The sequence below is a fragment of the Marmota flaviventris genome, chromosome 14 (genome assembly GCF_047511675.1).
Source record: "Marmota flaviventris isolate mMarFla1 chromosome 14, mMarFla1.hap1, whole genome shotgun sequence".
In the NCBI taxonomy this organism is placed as follows: domain Eukaryota; kingdom Metazoa; phylum Chordata; class Mammalia; order Rodentia; family Sciuridae; genus Marmota; species Marmota flaviventris.
In genome coordinates this window covers 3,971,507-3,990,415 of record NC_092511.1, presented here as the reverse complement: position 1 = coordinate 3,990,415, position 18,909 = coordinate 3,971,507, and positions in this window count along the sequence as shown.

Genomic DNA, 18,909 nt, shown 5'->3' with positions numbered 1-18,909 from the left:
GTCTTCTCCATTCCCAGCCTCAGCTGGTGCCCAACAGAAGGCAGTGAGTGCTGCGGTGTTTGAGGAAATAAAGTGAATAAACACCTTGCAAATTTGTCCCCGCTGCCCTCAGTGTCAGCCTCAGCCCTGTCTTCCTGGACATCAACTTGGCAATGAGATTTGCCTTAGCTTCGGCCAAAGTCTCAAAAAGGTCTAGGCTGAGTCTGGACTTTCCTAAGCTTTACAAAAAACCCTCTTTTCCTTGTGCTGGTTGTTTGAACTTTGGGTGTGATATGTCATTTACAATCCAAAAGCAAGAAAAATACAGAGTGCTTGTAATAGTGGGGTCTAAGCTCATTTTGAAACAGAAATCAGTAATCTCCATTTTGCAAAGTAATCTGCAATGTTTTCTCAATTCCAGGTGTCTGTGTTCGTTTTTAAAAATGCAGGGCAAGTATTCAAGAAGCATCCAATTTATCTGCATTTGTTGAGCAGCTAACTGGTAGCTAATGGGCTAGTTATAGGAACAAAATCTAACTAGTGGGAAATGAAGACAAATCTGCTATCTCTAACTGCGAACTCCAGAAGTGCCCCTGGGCACTTCACCATCAGAGAACCCTCATGCTACCTCAGCTGTCCCCCAAGCCAAGCAACCCTTTGACAGCTGTGCACTGACTCATGCCCAGCAGCACGCTTTCTTCCTCCAGTTCCCACATCAGCTGGGTACTCAGGCTGGCGCCCCCTGCTGGTCATCTGGGAACCATCCTGGCTTCCGTCCTCTGCCTTGGTCTCTTCAGACTCCAACCCCTGCTTATTCCCGTAGGAAATCTCCTCTACCAACAGCTGAGGCTCTTGCTCAGAGGCTTTGAGAGCCAGTTAAATCGTTTCCTCATCTTTCTTTTTGCTCCTTAAATCAGTTCCCCAAACTGCATCCTGAACAATCTTTCTAAAATGCAAGTGAGAATTAAATTATGTAGTGCCTCCAATGCCTTTAAGCTCAGGTGTCTGACTTTGGGTCTGTCTCTGGCTGTAGCTCATCGCGACTTTCGCACTTCAGTTAGTACTGAATTGTCCTCATGCATGCGTGCACCCACGTGTCCTGGTGTCGTGCTCATGCTCAGGTTATTCCCTGTCCTTGGAACTCCAGCTCCTCCCCTTTGTTACTACTATAAATTGTGTCCTTCCTCCAGACTCACATGCCTGGTCGTCCTCTCCAGGAAGCCTCCCCTGAAGCAGATGAGGTAGAACCCGTGTTTGTCACCTTTCCAAGTACCTGAAAGGAACAATTAGCAAAAGAAAGGTTTATTTTGGCTCACAGCTTTAGAGGTCTCAGTCCACAGTCAGTTGACTCCATTGCTTTGGACCTGAGGAAGTTTGCAACTGAGGAAAGGCTTGGCTTATGGCAGCTGGGACACAAAAAGAGAGGGGGGTGGGGGAGGGCCAGGGACAAACATAGTCCTGAGGCCACACCCAGTGACCTACTTCCTCCAGTCATGCACCACCTGCCTAGGTTTCAACTCCTCTGCAGTCCATTCAAATTATTAATCCATTAACAAGATTGATCCGTCGGTGAGGTGGCGCCCTCATGACCTGATCCCTTCCCTAAACCCCATCTCTGGACATGCTGTGCTGAGGACCAAGTCTTCAACACGTGAGCTTTTGGAAGACGTTCTAGATCCAACCATGTCAGCCCTGAGTTTCACAGGCTGTTTGTTAACACCTGCCAATCTTCCTCCCTCCCTCCCTCCCTCCCCCCCCTTCTCTTTTTGAATAGTGTCTTGATGACCTTGTGAATTGCTGGGTAGGGTGAACTCTCAGGCCTGGCTGTATTTTGCATATTTTGCAATTTCCAGAACCTATCGTGTTTCCTAGATGGAAAAGATTCTAAATACCTCTTTGCTGAATTTATGTCAACCGATATGTATAAAAGAGAGGTCCTGCTTGTCTGCACCTTGTTGTGTCAGGATGAGGCTGTGAAGCGGAGTGAATCCTTGTCTTGTAAACATTCTCTCACTTGACCTTCTCATGGTTCTGTGGTATATAAGGATGGATTCCTAATTGGGGGGACCATGACCCAGAGCATCCAGGAGAAAGGGTGGGACTTTACACCTGGTACTTGTGCCACACGCCAGGCAAGGCCCAGGGCAGGCCGTCTGTACTCTTCAGAATGACCCCACAAGGTCATGTTCCTCATACATGAGAGGAACCTTGCCCAGAGCCACCCACCCCAGACGTGCGGAGCTGTGCACAGAGCACAGTCTTCTGACGTGGGCCCTGTGTCCTTCCTCTCACCAATGCAGGCCGCCTGCTACTTTCCCTTTACAAAGCAGAGCAAATTGCCTGGAGAAAAACCTTAGCAGGTTCATCCACACTACCACAGCCAGTAAGTTTGATTGAGTTTGGGTTACTTTGTGAGTAATAACCCAAATTAAAGGTCTGTCATAGCAAACGAGATGCTGACCACCAAGGGGAAAATTGCATCTTTCAAATGATCACATGAGGACCATTTCCCAAGGAATGCAGATGCCGGCTCACCAGTGTGATGCCGGCCCTTCCCACTGATGGATTCCTTCTACAGGCAATACATAATCTTTCCAGGACATCCTGATAATATTTGAAGCATGTGACATGTCATCATGCATATTGCCATTAGCCTCCAATGCCAGGATAGAAGGGATGCATAATTCCAATAATCAGGCTTTTGCTGGTATCTGTGGTTTGGCACCATTTATTATTTGGATAGGGTTAGGACGGAGCAAAAGAAATCTTTCTCACAGCCACAATTCATGCACTAAGAGCCAAGCTGTGCACAGGACTGTATTAGGAACCAAACAGAACAGTTGAATGGAATAATACCTTCGATTTTTAGGAAGTTTTAGGATTGGAACCACTAATCCAGGTGGCTGCATAGAGAATGACCAGTGACAAGGCACAGTTCTCAAGTATATAATGCACTATGTAGTAATCCCAAGTCATTATATGCTTTCTAGAATCCCATATTTGAGAGATGGAGGAACTTGGCTGTGGACAGCAAGGCAGCTGGCCACAGAGGTTGTGTCCACTGCCCTGCCCGCACTGCCTGGGCCTGTCGCAGTCATGCAAGCACACCCATATCTATTCTCTCCCTGGAATCCTACAAAGTTTTAGGATAGAGACAGGACATAGATTACTATCCTCTTTTCAGGTAAAGAAATTAAAGCCCTGGAAGTGTTTGTTTTTTTTTTTTTGCCAAAAGCAGAGAATGATGAGCAATAGAACCCCATGGAGAAACTATGGCTTGCACCTTGGACGACTTCCGCAGCTTCTACTCGCTGCCTTCAATGGGAACAAAGGGCTCACAGGTGATTAAGATGGCCAGGAGCCTTGAGGAGGTGGGTTCCTATCCTGGGGGGGATGCTTGACACACTTGTGGGGGCCACCCCCAGCTCTAACAGGGAGCTGAGCCTCTGTGGCCTTGCCAAGGACGGCCATTCTAGGAGCACCAGGATGGGCTGCCCTTCTGTTGAGGTCCAAGAGACGTGCACCCCCAGAGCCAGCTGTGGGGAGATGGTGACCCATCAGGGGGAACTGGGGCTTGGACAGCAATGAAGGGACTCTAAGTTGGAAGAAATGGCACATCCTGTCATTGTGGGGTGCGTGGGGGATAGGACAGCCTCTGGAGACTGGGTGATGGCTATTGCTATTTTCTAAAGTTTGATGAAGCAAAAACATGTGCCTCCAGCCTGGAGTGGGTGTCCCAGGCCCCCATCCCCACGAGGTGACATCTGCAGGAGCTCCCTGCCACCACCCACCCCACACTTTCCCATAATTGTTTTGTGATGGGGGAAAGAACTAGACAGCTTCAAAAAGGCAATTTGAAGGAAAAAGTCGATGACACAAATATGAAAATAGACCAAACATACAGTTGAAAGAAAGAAACCTCACACTGCTTTCTTGGGGGCGGTGAGTAGATGGCATTGAAGAGTCAGGTTTTCAAAGAGACATCGACTAAGAGTTCGTTTTGTAAGTTTTGCTTTTGCTTCTGACTATTACATAAAACTCTACTAACTCAGACATTTTGATCTATAAGCAACAGATGACGATTTATTAATTTGTTTTGTTTTTGTACATTTATAGAATTCCACAAAATTGAAAGTCCTTTGAAAAATTTTTTGAGGAAAATTTTGTTCCTATAAGAGAAAAATACAATCTTTGGCTAATCATTGTTCATCTGATTTCTTTTGTAACAATATAATAGTAAGATTTTTCATGAGCACATATGTGCGTGTAACATGGTTTCATATATATATATATATATATATATATATCCATGCGTATATGCACATTCATATATATACACACCAACACATGCACACATGTTTTTGAATGTGCGTGTGTATGTATGTACTTATTCATTGGTTTTATTTTAGAAATATTGATATTATGCTTTTCAAACTTCATATTACCAACACATATTCTTCCAACATTATTAAAAATTTTCAAAACACTTTTTAATAACTTTGTATTATTTCATAAGACTTACATGTTGCTACTCTCATCATTTTATTTTATTGCTGATTTTTATGCATTGTTATTTTTTTTCTATTTTATCTTTTCCCGTTTGAGCTATGTCTTGACTGCTATTATCTTATTTTGTGATTGAAAAGATTTAAACATTATTTGAAAGGTTACTTGTAATAATATTTGTGTATCTCAAAAAGTTTAAAGCTACATTCCTGTGATTATTAAGGTTCAAGATTAAATTTTATCTTGAGTTCCCTAACAGTAACACAAAAATTTGGGAATCTGTCCAAGATCCAGGCAGATTTGGTATCTGGGGAGGGCTCATGACCTGGTTGCCTCCTGGTATTGCTCACTGTCCTCAGGTGGTGGAGGGGGCAAGGCCGTTCTCCAGGCCTTGTTTAAGAAGGGCACCATCCCGCCATGGAGGCCCTGCCTTACAGCCTTTCACCCAACCCCAAAGACCCCTCCTAATACATCATTTCCACTTATGAAATTTCTGGGCATTGACATTCGGATCATAGCAATACCCTCTTACTTCCTCCTTTGACTTACAGGTTCTAGTAACACAATCTGGTATTTTGAACTCATGTTAATGCTGTTAATTATTTCAGTCTTGTTTTTAAAATAAAAAAAAAATAGTTTGGGACAATTGCAATTGCTTTTATAATCAGATTCTTAAGCTCTTAGATTTACATTTAATAATTTTCAATATATTTACATATAATCTAGTAAATATCTAATTTACAAAAAAAGATATATATGCCTGGTATTGAATATGCATGCTCAAAAATATTTTAAATCACAATAATGATATGAAATTTGAAAATAACAGTAATGCCAAATTTTAGCAAGCTGTAAATGATGGTGTTCAGGAACCAGGTTGCCCTGACAAAAATGTGTGTCCAGAAAGCACAGGCCAGCAGCTCTGTAGAGCATAAACTGCTCAGGGAGGAAGGACCAGAGGCGGCAAGGCACATCTGAGTCCTACACGAGGAAGGTCATGGACCTTGTGGTTTCATTGACAGGAGCTGACTTCCAGCCGTCATCTCTGTTGGAGCATTTCAAAGAGAGTTATGCATGTGGCTATTAAAAACAAAACATCCACTCATCTATTGAAGGACACCTAGGTTGGTTCCATAGTTTAGCTATTGTGACTTGAGCTGCTATAAACATTGACTTGGAGAATATCATGCTAAGAGAAATAAGCCAATCCCACCAAACCAAAGGCCAAATATTTTCTCTAACATGCGGATGCTAATTCACAATAAGGCGGAGGGCACTAGGGAAGAAGAGTGTTACCTTGGATTAGGTAGAGGGAAGTGATGGGATGGGAGGGGAGGTAGGGATAGGAAAGATAGCAGGATGAGACAGACATTATTATTGTATGTATAAATATGACTACATGACCAATATGATTCTGCAACATGTACACTCAGAAAAATGAGGAGTTATATTCCCTCTATGTATGATGTATCAAGTGCATAAATGCATTCTGCTGTCAGGTGTAACTAATTAAAACAAATAAAAAATTTGTTAAAAAAACATCAAGTAGCTCAAAGGGGCACTTGGGACCTTATGAACCTGCTCCTCTCCGCAGCTGTAGCACAGCCATGATGTATCTTCCTTCCACCTTGGTGGGTGACCTTGAGGACGCCGGCCTTCCAGGAGCTTCTGGAAGCCTGGCCAGAGTATAGGAATGGAGTGGGCAGCAGCCCTGAGTTCAGGAGCAGTCTGGGGGAGACAGGTAAAGGGTGCGCCAGGCCACAGATGGGCGGGGGCTGCTGATGAAGCTGTTGTGCCGTGGTGCAGGCTGTGCTCCACGGAGGGCCGTCGTGGATCAGACCTGCAGTTCTCTGTCCAGGACTCTGGATGCTGACCTTCATACCTCTATATGACCTCTGCCTAATGCTGCAGGAGTCTCATCATGGGGAGCTCATCCAGCCCCTTAGAGCTCAGACTTGGCTGTGCCCTGCTTCCACCAGCTGCCCGAGGGGCAATAACTACACCTCAGGTCACCCACTGTGGCTCAATTATAACCAGGTCTTTTCCTGGGAGCTTCGCTTTGCTGAGCACCCTCCCTACACAGCCAGCGAGGTGTGGATTCCTCTAAAGCTTTTGCGAAGAAGGAAGTGCCTGTGTTAGCCTGCTCAGGCCTCCAGAACAGAACACCACCCACTTGGTAACTTAGACAAAGATGCTTATTTTCTTTCAGTTTGGGGGGCTGGAAGTCAAAGATCAAGGTGGGGCAGGGCTGGTGTCCTCGGAGTCTTCTCTCCTGGCTCAGTGATGACAGTTTCCTCCCTCTTCCTTCTTGGGGCTCCTTGTGTGGGGGCCTGGGGCGTGGCTTCCTCTTCTTGACCCCAGTCATGCTGGATTAGGGCTCACCCTTATGACCTCATCACCCTAATCATCTGGTGTTAAGTATAGTCACATTCTGAGGTGCTTGGGGTCACACCCTATGTATGGAGGACCCAACCCAGCCCTCCACAGTAACCACAAAGCACCAGGCACAAAGATGTTAGTAAAAATACTACACATTTACTATGATGGAAGCTTCCCTAGCATTCCAGTGGTGCTAGCCCCTCAAGAAAATAGTGGGTGTTAGGAGTTCTGCTTGGAAGGAAGACAAGCAGACGAGAAGGACATGCACTGGGGAGGGCCACATCAGCGGGGCCACCACGGGAAGGCCAAACGGAGATGGTATAGCAGCTCTGCGAGGTGAATAAACAGGGCGTTCTAGAGAAACTGTGCTGGGAAGCCGAGCTGTGCAGAGTCCTGCATCAGCTCACCCCTACCCTCTTCAGGAAGTAAAGTCCTTGCTATGCTCTGGGACACTGGTCAATGGACAGAGGGTTTTTGGTCTGTGACCACAAGCTGAAGTTGGTCCCACAGCGTAGCTCAGCCTCTTGAAGTCCACATCGGTGAAGAGCAAAGAAGAAAACGAGTGTGGCACATGCCACCATTCAGAGAAATGGTTCACCGCGCCACATGCGTTCAAAATTAGTTTTCTTTCTTGAAAAATCAGATTGGTAGGAATGCCAGTTTTGTGGTCTGTCTCATATTTTTCTGAATTAGGTAAAGTGCCATAGAAATGATTTAATAAAAATATTAACATTAAAATGTTAATATAACCAGAATGCCTTCATTAAATCAATATGTGAAAAGTGAGAAAAAATATTTAGGAAATAATCACTATATCAGAAAATAGTATGCATCGAAAATTAAAAAAAATTAAGTGACCAGTTTTTTTTTTTTTTAAGTGATGAAATGTCTATCATTTCTTCTACTTCTGCAGATATATGTGCGGGTGTGTAAATATATATATATTCCATTTTTTCTTCTTTTTGGATACCAGGGATTAAACTCAAGGCATTCAACCACTGAGCCATCTCCCCAGCCCTATTTTGTATTTTTTACTTAGAGACAGAGTTTCACTGAGTTGCTTAGTGCCTCACTGTTGCTGTGGCTGGCTTTGAATTCGTGATCCTTCTGTCTCAGCCTCCCAAGCCACAGGGATTATAGGCGTGTGCCACTGTGCCCTGCTCTATTCCATTTTATTCTTCAATAGTAACAACAATATTATGCCCAACTACACACAGTTCTGAATTTAGATCAGATGTATTTAGCTGAATTTGACCCACTTCTTGAGCTTGAACCAACATTCAGAGGCAGGATGGCTGTGGTCCTGAAACAGGGCGCTCTAAAGTTACGAGGAAATAATTCCTGTGGAGGGCAGGGCAGTTTGGGAACAACAACAACAACAACAAAACAGGTTAACAAACAAACAAATCATCTTAAAGAGAGAACGCCATAATGTAGAGGTACTAAGGAAGAATCATCTAGAGATTCAGACACCAGAAGAGGCAACAGGAGGATTTCAGATGGGGAGGTGGTCTGGGACATTAGAATGCAAATTGTTCTGGATTCAAGGTCAACTGGGAGGGGGCATTCTAAACAAATGTCCAGCCTGGAGCAATGGTCTGGGGTACAGCATGTGTTAAGGGGGGTGTCCATCTGGCTTTCCTTACCCCCTCCAGTACTGATCCTCTTCTCTTGGAGCATGGTTTCATAGTATGACAGCTGACTGGTGCACCCCTTTGTCTGCATGTCACTAGGAACTTGCTAAGGAATGGGACAATACACCCTGTCCCTTCCCAAAGAGGCGGGGAGTCCTGGCCTAGATTAGCTTTTCAGTATGTTCAGTGAATAGATTAACAGAATCAAAGAATATTCAATCGTGGCTCTGCAGTGTATTGGCTCTGTGAACCTGGAAGTCCTTGGAACATTCCAGAATTCTTCTCTGGTCATCTGTGCCACAGACACAAAACAACACCTTTATGTATTGTTATTTTGAATATGAAGTTAATTGTCCTTTTTAAAACCAAAAAGGATACTCATTCTCATAATCATGGAAAAGGTTTTTATTGTTTCTGTTTCTCAGCTTGGTTTGATCTTTAAAAAAGGGCTTCCAGAGCCTAATGATGTTCATCTTCAATGAATTTTTCAGACAATATACATGAGAACATGTCAATAGGATTGAAGGTCATTTTATACCCTTGGAAATATCAATAATATATTCCTCACGAAGAAACGTTTTCTTAGATAAAATGGCAAATGGTGTTTGAAAGCAGAAAGATCAAGAAAATGTCAGGACCAACCAGCAATTACCATGCTGCAGCCCCTGCCAGTGAATGAATCCTGAGGTGTGCCCATCTGGAAGCCCACGGCTCATTCTGTGCTTAAATCCTGTGCTCTTTCAAAACAATAAATGTAGGGAAGAAAGCAAACTGTCAAAAGGGTGCTGGAAATAGCCAGAACAGCTCATAAAAGCATATAATTCTTGAGCTGTCATATTCTCTACCAGCAGGATAAACACTAGAACCCCCTGCCCTCTCCCAAACGTCTCGTGATGTTGTGAACTTCCTGTTTGCGCTGAAGTTTCAATTCAAGTAGTTTGGGACACATGTGCGCCTTCCCATAGTGTAAGTAATCATGTCATGAAAAGGAATCTTTTTGAAAAATGTGTCTTGAGTTAAATTCTGTGACACAGTTCTCAAGTGGGAGAGGTGTGTTTTATTTGCTGAATGTTCAAAAATATAGCCTTGAACTAGATAATGAAAGGGTTTTATTTAGAACAGCTCAGAGTTTGGCATCACACATTTGTCAAGGGAATGTGCTTGAAAATTATCCCTATGTTTACCTCAAACTATGTGTTGGATGAAAAAATAATCATTCCTCAACCGTTATAGAATCATAGGCCTTTCCAATGTGAAATTTCTTAATGCAAAAAAAATTCTCTATTAGATTTCTAATCACTATCTCAGAACACGCTTGGACCAGTTTAGATAGACACACACTTCCCCACAGAGACTGTAGAGAGGGGGTTTCTTTGAATGCTGGAAGAAAAGGAGAGAATTCCAGTATTAACAATGAAGCACAGAGACCTTGGTCCTGAGCCTTGGGCCTCGGGTCCCTGATGAGGGGTGAGTCTCAGTCTAGATTGCCATGACAACCTCCTTTCTTCCGCGTTTTCTGGAAGTAACTGGGATTCAGATTTAATGGGATTCATAGGTTGAAACCATCACCTCACATTAACCCTGAAGTAAGTGGCTCCTCAGTGTGGGAAGAGCTGTGCGGCCTAATACCGAGAGCTTAATACTGAGTGCTCCGGGGTTGAAAGCCCAGCTGGGCAGAGGCCTGGACGTCCTGGACACTGCCCCATGGAAGGCCACATGGCCAACATAAGGGTGTCTGAAAATAAACTCCACTTTACCTCCCTGAAGCGCTGTCCACTGCAGCTGCCCGGGGCAGGGAATCTAGTGCCCACCCACAGTGCTGCCCGCACTTGTTCATGCCCCAACACCCTCCCCTGGTGACCCCGGACGTGCTCCAGCTGGAGAAGCTGAGTCCCAGGCTGGATCCGGCCTCTGGTTCTCACTGCAGCCTGGACCTCACCCAGGCAGCGGGCCCCCCCGTGTGGAGTGCCAGGCGCCTGCTGGTTTGCAGGGCTTCCCGGATCCCCCAGACAGACTGGCCTTCGGGAGAAAACCGAGCTGTGTGTGGCTGCAGACAGATCCTGCTTGGACGCCTTCCCTGATGCTCTGAGAGCTCCCGAGGTCCTGAGGATCCCCGGGTTCCACCATCCACAGGTCCACCCTGTTGGGTTTTGCTTTGCTTGCTCACCTCTGTCCTCTTCCCAGGGCCTCAGGGAAGTCTGGCAGGAAGGAAAGAGGCACCTTCTCCCTGTCCCATCCAAGAGCACACCCAGATCCATTCTTCAGGAAAAAACTGAGAAGCCGCAATGGCTACAAAACTCTGCTTTTAGGTGACATGAAAATAATTCGAGCAGTAACTTAAAATCTGTTGACCACTCTGAGTGTTGTGGTCGCTTCCCTTTCACACACATTTTTTTTTTTTTTTTTTTGCTGGGGTTCCCTGGTGGCTGCCTTCCTCCCTGGCCACTGGCCCATCAGCCCGAGTGTTTGGGTTCCTTCCTCCTCAGAACAGAGGTCTTCCTTCTGGCTTTGCTTGATCCCTCTCCTATGTTCCTCACACCTTCTCTCAGATCACAGTCAATCAAACTAAAATCTCTGCAGGGATGTGAGATCAGTTTGCTGTGGAAAAAATAGGCCAGTCATCTCTCTCTCTTTCTCACTCTCTCTCTCCTTCAAAGCTTATAATTAATAATGAAGGAGGCGGCGGCGGAGGAGGAGGAGGAGGAGGAGGAGACTTAATTGCTTCTGGAAGCTAAAAGTCCAAAATCAGGGTGTGGGTTAGAATAGGTTTCTTCTGGAGGTGGTGAGAGAATATGTGCTAGACTTCTTCCAGATTCTGGAAGTTTCCAACCATCTTTGGCATTTTCTCTCCCTTTTCCTCAATTTCCCTCTCTGCTTGGCTCAGTTACTTAAGATCTTTACATAACCCCAAGACCATGAAAGTATTTCTCAAGTGAAAGATCCATGCTCCCACTAAAATAAATTATATTGTCACCCCTCAAATGCAGATAGTGCAATTTAAAAAGTAGCCAGTTTTAATATAATGCCCCCACAGTTCTGAAACATATATATCTACCTACGAAATTATGTTGTCATCTGACAGCATGAGCTTAAGGAAGACACTTTAGGAATTGTTTTAAAAAGGATGTGTTAAGGTCCGCCATGTATAGCTAACACCATCATGCTCATTTGACTCTTCCCACTACCCCCAAAATGGTCTGTGGACACAAGGACTGAACTCCCAATTCACATGTGAGGAATCTGGAGCCCAACAAGGTAGAATATTCTCACAGTTTAGCTCCGGAATGTTCAAATTCCCATGTTGAAAGCATGGTCCCCAATGTAGTAGCTAAGTTTAGAGGTGGACTTTCAGGAGATGACAGGGTCATGACCTCATCAGCAGGTTAGTCCACTTGACAGATTGATTACTCAATCCATCGATAGCTGGCTGGACTACTGAGAGACGAGACCGAGTTGGAAGAAGTAGGCCGTGGAGCCAGCTCTCTCAAAGGGTTTTTATTCTCTTGGCCCCTCTCTCTCTCTGCTTCCAGCGGCTGTGGGCGGAGCAAGGGAGAGGGTCAAGTCTCCAGGTGGGGAGAAGCAGGCCAGGGAAGAGTGTGGAGGAGGACTTCTGGGGCAGGAGGCCAGGCGAGCTGTTTTTCTCTAGGAGAGTGAATGTGGCCCACCTCGGGGAATGAGCATGGTGACTGAGGAAGCCAAGGTGAGGCTAGATTGTCGCAAGAAAAAAAACCCAGAATTTCTTAGGTAAGATGTTTGTTGTGGAATTACAGAAAAGTAGAGAAGACGAAGTTGGCCACAGATCTGGAACTGCACCTGAAGAAGGTGCAGCATCCTGACTGTGGGGTTGCCTCCCTCCTGTCCTTAGGTGACCGGGCTCTGCTGGGTCCCCTCTTTGGTGGACATCCTCTCTTGCACAGCACACAGGCTGGGGGATGTGGAAAGACAGAGTTCCTTTCCTCACAGTTCTGGGGCTGCAGGTCCCACGTCAAGGCCCTGGAGGGTTGGAGTCTGGTGAGGGCTGCTCTCTGCTCCTGAGCTGCCACCTGGTTGCGGCCTGCTCCAGCGGGCAGAGCCCTGTGGCCTCGCGTGGCAAAAGGAGAGGAAGGGCAAGAAGGAGCCAATGCTCGTTCCTGCCAGCTGTCTACAAGGCTGCCAACCCCATCACGAGGGCACATCCCTAAGGCCCCGCTTCACGGGTGAATTTTGGGAACTCGTTCAGACTGCAGCAGTCCTGACACTCACTCACTCCACGGGGCCCCCTTTTCTGCTTCCCCAGTGCCATCCTTCACCCCCTGCCCTGGTAATGGCTGCTAATGCCTTGGCAAGGCGTCATTCACACCACACAAGAATGGATTTGATTGATGCTGTGAGTCACTGTCTGGATTACTGGACAAAGTGCTCTCGTTGACCATTTTATGGGCCATCAGTCCCTCTGTGGCTTGAGAGCCTCTGGCGCAGGCACCTGCTCCTGGCTAGTTCCTGCTGGCTCTGCTGGCAGCGCAGGTGTGAGCACCATGTGTCAGAGACTTTTTGAAGGGGCAGTGGGCAGGTGTGTCAGAGGTGTGCCCAGCAGGGAAGCAGCACAGCAGGAGACTGTCCAACCTACTTTGCAAGACTTGGCCAGGCCCTTTTCTGCCCAGCTGGGACCAAGATGGAGACTCAGGAATGAGTCACCCAAAGGAGTGAGCCTCAAGTCACCCATGTTGTGGGGAGCCACCCAGTGCTGGCCATGTGCACCGAAGCCTCAGACCTCTCCGCATAGGGCATTATTTTTACCATTTTAGCTCATCGTGTGGATGGACAAAACCCAGATATGAACCTGACTCAGCTGTGATTTACAGAGGGAGGTGGGCTTGGCTCTGGTGTGCCCCAGCCTGATGGCCTCTTTTTGCACAGCTCATCCTGGAGTCTGATCCAGGTTCTAGAATGCGGGGTTGTGAAGGATGTGGGAGGGGAGCAGCCGCTACCTGGGTGTTGGGTCCACATGGAACCTGGGATCTTCCTGAGCTGGCGATGATCAATTGTCTAAGGAAATGTCACATGTCCCTCGCAATGCATCCCTTGCATTCTGCAGCAGGGCAGGGGACAGTGGGCTTGGTGGCTTAGAACTGGGTAGGCCACTAGAACCAAGTTGGTAGTACTTTAAAAATCTGCCTATTGAACCAGGTGAACTGAATGCCCCAGACCTGCCAATGATACCTGTCTTGCAAATCAGGATGGGGTTCTACGTCCACTGGTGTTCAAGATTAGGCGCCCGAGAAAGCAAATTTTATTTAAAAAAGAGAGGCAGAGATAGACTTCTGGAGAGAAGGAGGCCAGAGCGGGTATCCTGGGAGTGGGTGTGTGTCTTGCCTTTTTATAGTTCCCAGGTTTCCTCTCCCTCCCCACCTGCCTAGTGACTAAGGGCCAGGAAAGAGCAGCCCAGGGGTTGGTCATTACCATTCCTTGGGCTGGGCAGAGCAACTCCCTGAGGCCCTAGTAACCCATTTCCTTTTCTTTGATAATTAGCCAATTAGCCCTCATCTCTCTAACCCTGACACTGGTGTTGGTTACTGTAGACTCTCATATCCACGACTCTCCTGCTCAGTAGCTGTTGGTGTTTGGTCTCAGGTAACACTTGAGAGTGTCCTTCACCTGTCCTTCCCACAGCAGTACTCCCCAGCTTCCACAGGGCAGAGCCTTGTTTCCAGACCCCCAGACGGGGCCTCACTGAGTTGCTTACTGCCTCACTTTTACTGAGACTGGTTTTGAACTAGCTGTCCTCCTGTCTCAACCTCAGGAGTCACTGGGATTACAGGTGTGTGCCACCGCACCTGACAGAACCCATGCTTTTTGATAAAATGTCAAATTATGGAGAATTGAGAGTGAAGTTTATGTTTTTATTCCTCTTGAGGTATGGCATCCTCACATTACATTGTTTAAATGTGTTCAGTTGGAATTCCAGCAAAATCACACAGAGCCTGAAGTTAACCCAAATATCCATTTGGCATAGGTTACGGCTTGCATGCGAGGTGTCCCCCAAAAGCTCATGTGTGAGACAATGCAAGATTCAGAAGAGGTGACTGGCCTTGATAGCCTTAATCCAATCAGTGAATCAACCCCTTGATAGAATTAACTGGGTGATGGCTGAAGGCAGATGGGGTGTGGCTGGCAGGAGTGGGCACTGGGGGCGTGGCTTTGGGGTATATATTTGTACCTGACAGGTGGAGTCTCTGCTTCCTGATCATCATGTGAGCTGCCTCCTCAGCCTCACTCTCTGCCGTGATGTTCAGCCTCAGCTCAAGCCTGAGGAATGGAGCCAGCTGTCTATGAACTGAGACCTCTGAAACTGCAAGCCCTTAAATTCACTTTCCTCCTCTACAGTTGTTCTGGTTAAGTCTTCCCAGCAGCAAAAGAGCTGACTGAAATAGCATCTAACGCAGTTCAGATGTTTTCAACATGTCGAAGGTAGAACATCACCAAACAGATATTTGGGTTTATGTACATACTCACGCACATGTGAACACTGTTTAGAAAAATGTTTAAAATAGACATTTACATCAAGGGTGAGATAACTTGTTTCTTATGTTCAGGGAGGAGGACAGTTTAGGTTTAGAAATGAGGGGATCACAGAATGTTCTAGGCAGCTACATAAGTACTTTTTGGGGTCATCTACCCCATTAGAGGTTGACTCTTCATAAAAAGCAAAGAAAATGACAAAATCCAAAGCTAAAAGTTCCAAACCTTTTCATTACAGAAAGGGGACAACATTACATAAATTTTCAATAACTGAAGCATCATGCGGAGGCCCATAAGATAGAGGTTGATGGTCTGCAGACAAACACCGGAATCTGGTTCACTGCTAACTTTTATAAATAAAGGTTTAGTGGAACCCAGCCTCAGTCTCTCATTTTTGTCTTGTCTAAGGCTGCTTTTGTGATAGGTTTGTAGGGTTGAGTGGTTGATTGCACCCAAAGCTGCCAACATTAGCTATCTATCTGTACTTATGCAAAAAAATCACTGGAAACCATTCAAATAAGCGAAGAAATGACGTCCTGGGGTGAGGGTGGGTAGCCTTGACTGAGATAGGAGGGGGTGTTAATGCCAGCTTCAGTCTTCTCCAGAGTCCCAACCAGTCTTCCTCCCTTGCTGAGCTCCTCTTTAGATACCACACTGGGCTGCATTGCCTCTGTATCCCGCAGAGGTACACAGCCTCTGATTGTCCCCCAGGGGCATGATATGGACATCATCATGATCTTCCACCTGGGACACCAACATACAGGCCAGGGGACAGAGTGCAAGGATCAGGGAGGGTTGCTCATAACTGAGAAGTCCCCGTTCTCCTCTAGAAGGGGCCGGCTTTCTGTGGGTGGCCCACTCTTCCCCCCGGCCCTCCCTGGGGCCTATGTAAGGGTGCCGTTGCTCTCACCCTCCACACAAGTCCTCCTGCCACTAGTCACTTTTGCCCCTTGTTCCCACCCCTTTGTGGTCCCTCACCGTAAGGGTGGTAAAACCAGGGGGGTCCCCTGCTGTGGCCTCTGGAATAACCATGGATTCATCCCTGTCCTCTCCACAGTGGGGGAGGCCTCCCTCACCTCACAAGGAGGTGGCACTGCCCTCTGGACCTGGGCTCAGCCTCGGGCTGCTCAGCCCGACCTTCCGGCAGCCGCACAGCCCGGCACTGAAGCCTGGGCCTCACCATGCTCATTGCTGTCCTCTGCTCAGGGAACAAAGTCCATTGGTCTGACAGGTTCCTCTCCTGCCCTCCAGCCACTCATCTGGGAGGGTCCTGCACACTCTGAGCCCCCTTGTTTCGCCCCCTTCCTGCTCCCCTCCAACACGCGCTGCTCTTGAGTTCATGTGTGTGCTTCCCCTTGCACGTGGCTCCTGGGGCACGGACTTGGAGCAAACCCAGCTGCCAGCTGTGGGAAGGCTGAGACTCGTGTCTAGATGTTCTGTTGGCCAACGGGGACGAGGCTTGACTGGTGTGTGACGTATACCACTGACATTGCCCATTTAGATCGTGTCCTGACTCTGAAGTCATGTTCTGATCCATACTAAATGAAGCACGGATCCTAGGGCATTGAGGATATATCCTGGTGACCTGCACCTCTGCCCAGGTGGGGCCATCAGGGATACGAGAGAGGAGTTTTCTAATTGCTTCTCCAAGAGTCATGCTCGGAGGTGAGACATTAGAATTTTGACCAAGTAAAACTTCTCAAATTGTTTATTCATGGTAAGAAATGACCTGGATTCATCTTAAAGGTACAAATTTCAACAGCTGGGATGTCACAATCTCTGCAGTGAGATATAAAAAATAAATTAAGAAAGTCTTATTTCTCAATTTATTAAAAATAGGGTTTAAATGTTTCTTGATAAGGGATTGGAATCACACATCTTAGAATGAACTGAGAATGCCAAGCCTGTGATTGTGGTTCTCAATTTCCTGGCCAGTGAGTGAAAGACCCCATGGGTCAACCACATTCCTAGCATCAGGAGATCTTGTTTTCTCTGTACTGTTATCCAAGATGGTGGCACTTGGAGTTGGAATGACTTCCTAACAGGATGCAAAGAAATGCAGATGTATTGATGACCCCACCCAATTTTTTAAAAAAATCATAGACCATACAGAGAAGCATAGCTTGAGAATTACATCATACTTAGCTTATTTGTATCATAAAATTTAGCCACATAATAATGCCAATTAATTCCCTATTTTATTGTAAAAATGGAGAGGAAGTAATATTTATTAATTTATTGATGTCCTTTTATAGAGCAGCACCTTTAAGTACATCTCCTCTTTTAGTCTGGATCTACTGAAGTCCATAAGCAAACTACAAGTTAGACCACATGTTCAGTAAACAGTGGAACAAAACCAGATCTGTTGGGCTACACAGCCTATACTAATTTTGCTATGAGAGAACACTGTCCTTTAAAGAGGGGGGAGTGAAACAGCTATTTTTAAAGAAGTATTAGCAAATTAACTTTCATACGACTGAAATAAAACCAGCTTTATTTAATACACAGTCCAACAAATTCCTTAGCAAAGTCAATTTTTGCCAAAGGAGTGATCACGGTTTTGTCCATAATGATCCTCCCATCCTTATTCCTCTGGGTGGAACCTGGAAGGGTCTTTGCTACCTAGAATCTGCACTCTACCCCACACTTGTTGGGTAGTTGGATGTGACCAGGTGATGGGAGAAAGTGCCGTGAGCAGGTTCTGATTTAGTGCTCAGAGAAACTGGGCGTGGCCTCTCCTTCCTTTCCCCCATTCTTTCTGGTTGGAATCCAAATCTGAGAAGTTGGGAGGGAGCAGGAATCTGGGAAAATGAGTCAGGAAAACTGTGTTAAGACTTGCTTGATCACTGACAGGCCAAGTTGTCCTCAGCTCTGAATCACCTTCTGAGACTTTTTTTGTGTGTTCATCAGCATCCGCCCCACTGTCGTTAGCATCTGTATATCAGAGAGAATATTCAACCTTTGAGTTTTGGGGATTGGCTTATTTCAATTAGCTTGATACTCTCCAGATCCATTCACTTACTGGCAAATGTCATAAAGTCATTCTTCTTGATGTCGAGCAACATTCCACTGTGTGTATGAACCACGTTTTCTTCATCCCTTCATCTGTGGAAGGGCACTCCTGAGACTCTTTAACCATGTAGGATGTTAACTGCGCCTTGCTGAAGATGAGTCGCTCAGGTCGCTGGGCTATTGTGCTGTGACTCGGGGCAGCCAAGGTGCTCTGCAGACCTGTCTTTGTATGTAAACGAGTGTCACTTGGCTGTGGCCATCCTCATATTTGCATACTGTACATTCTGGTGCCACAGTGGCCCAGGTGAGTAGCTGCAGTGAAACAGGATGGCTGCAATCTGAAAGGTGCACCGCCTGCAGAAAGCCTTTGCTGTCTTTTGTCCTAATGCGGGTGATGACCTGTGAGTGGGTAGCACCTTCCTCACATTGGTGCCCACGCACAGCCCTAGCCCTGCTTCTAACTAGCTGTGGAACCCTGGGCAAATGTGTTCATCTCTACATCTGCAAAACGATTGGGCTGATTATCACCACATGTGCATAAGCCAAGGCTGTGGCCTGACCTGCTCATCTCACCGTGGGCTGTGAATCAGGAGCCCTCTCCAGACTTCTTTGTGTACCAATATGGCCAACTCTCAGTGCTTTTTTTCACTTCTCTCTGATGACCCCTAGGGTGAGGCCTATAGAGAGTCTGACAGAGCAACTCAATGCTGTGGAGTAGGAACAAAGGTGATTTCCTTTCTTTAAGCCAACAGTCCTTTAGGATCTGCTGTCACTTAAATGATACTGTATTCTGGCTTTCTGTTTGTTAGCTGCTGCTAAACATACTAAAATACGGATGAGCTGAAACAAAGCAGAGAACCAGTAAGCACTGCGAGGAAGCTCTATCAGGTTTAGGAATAGG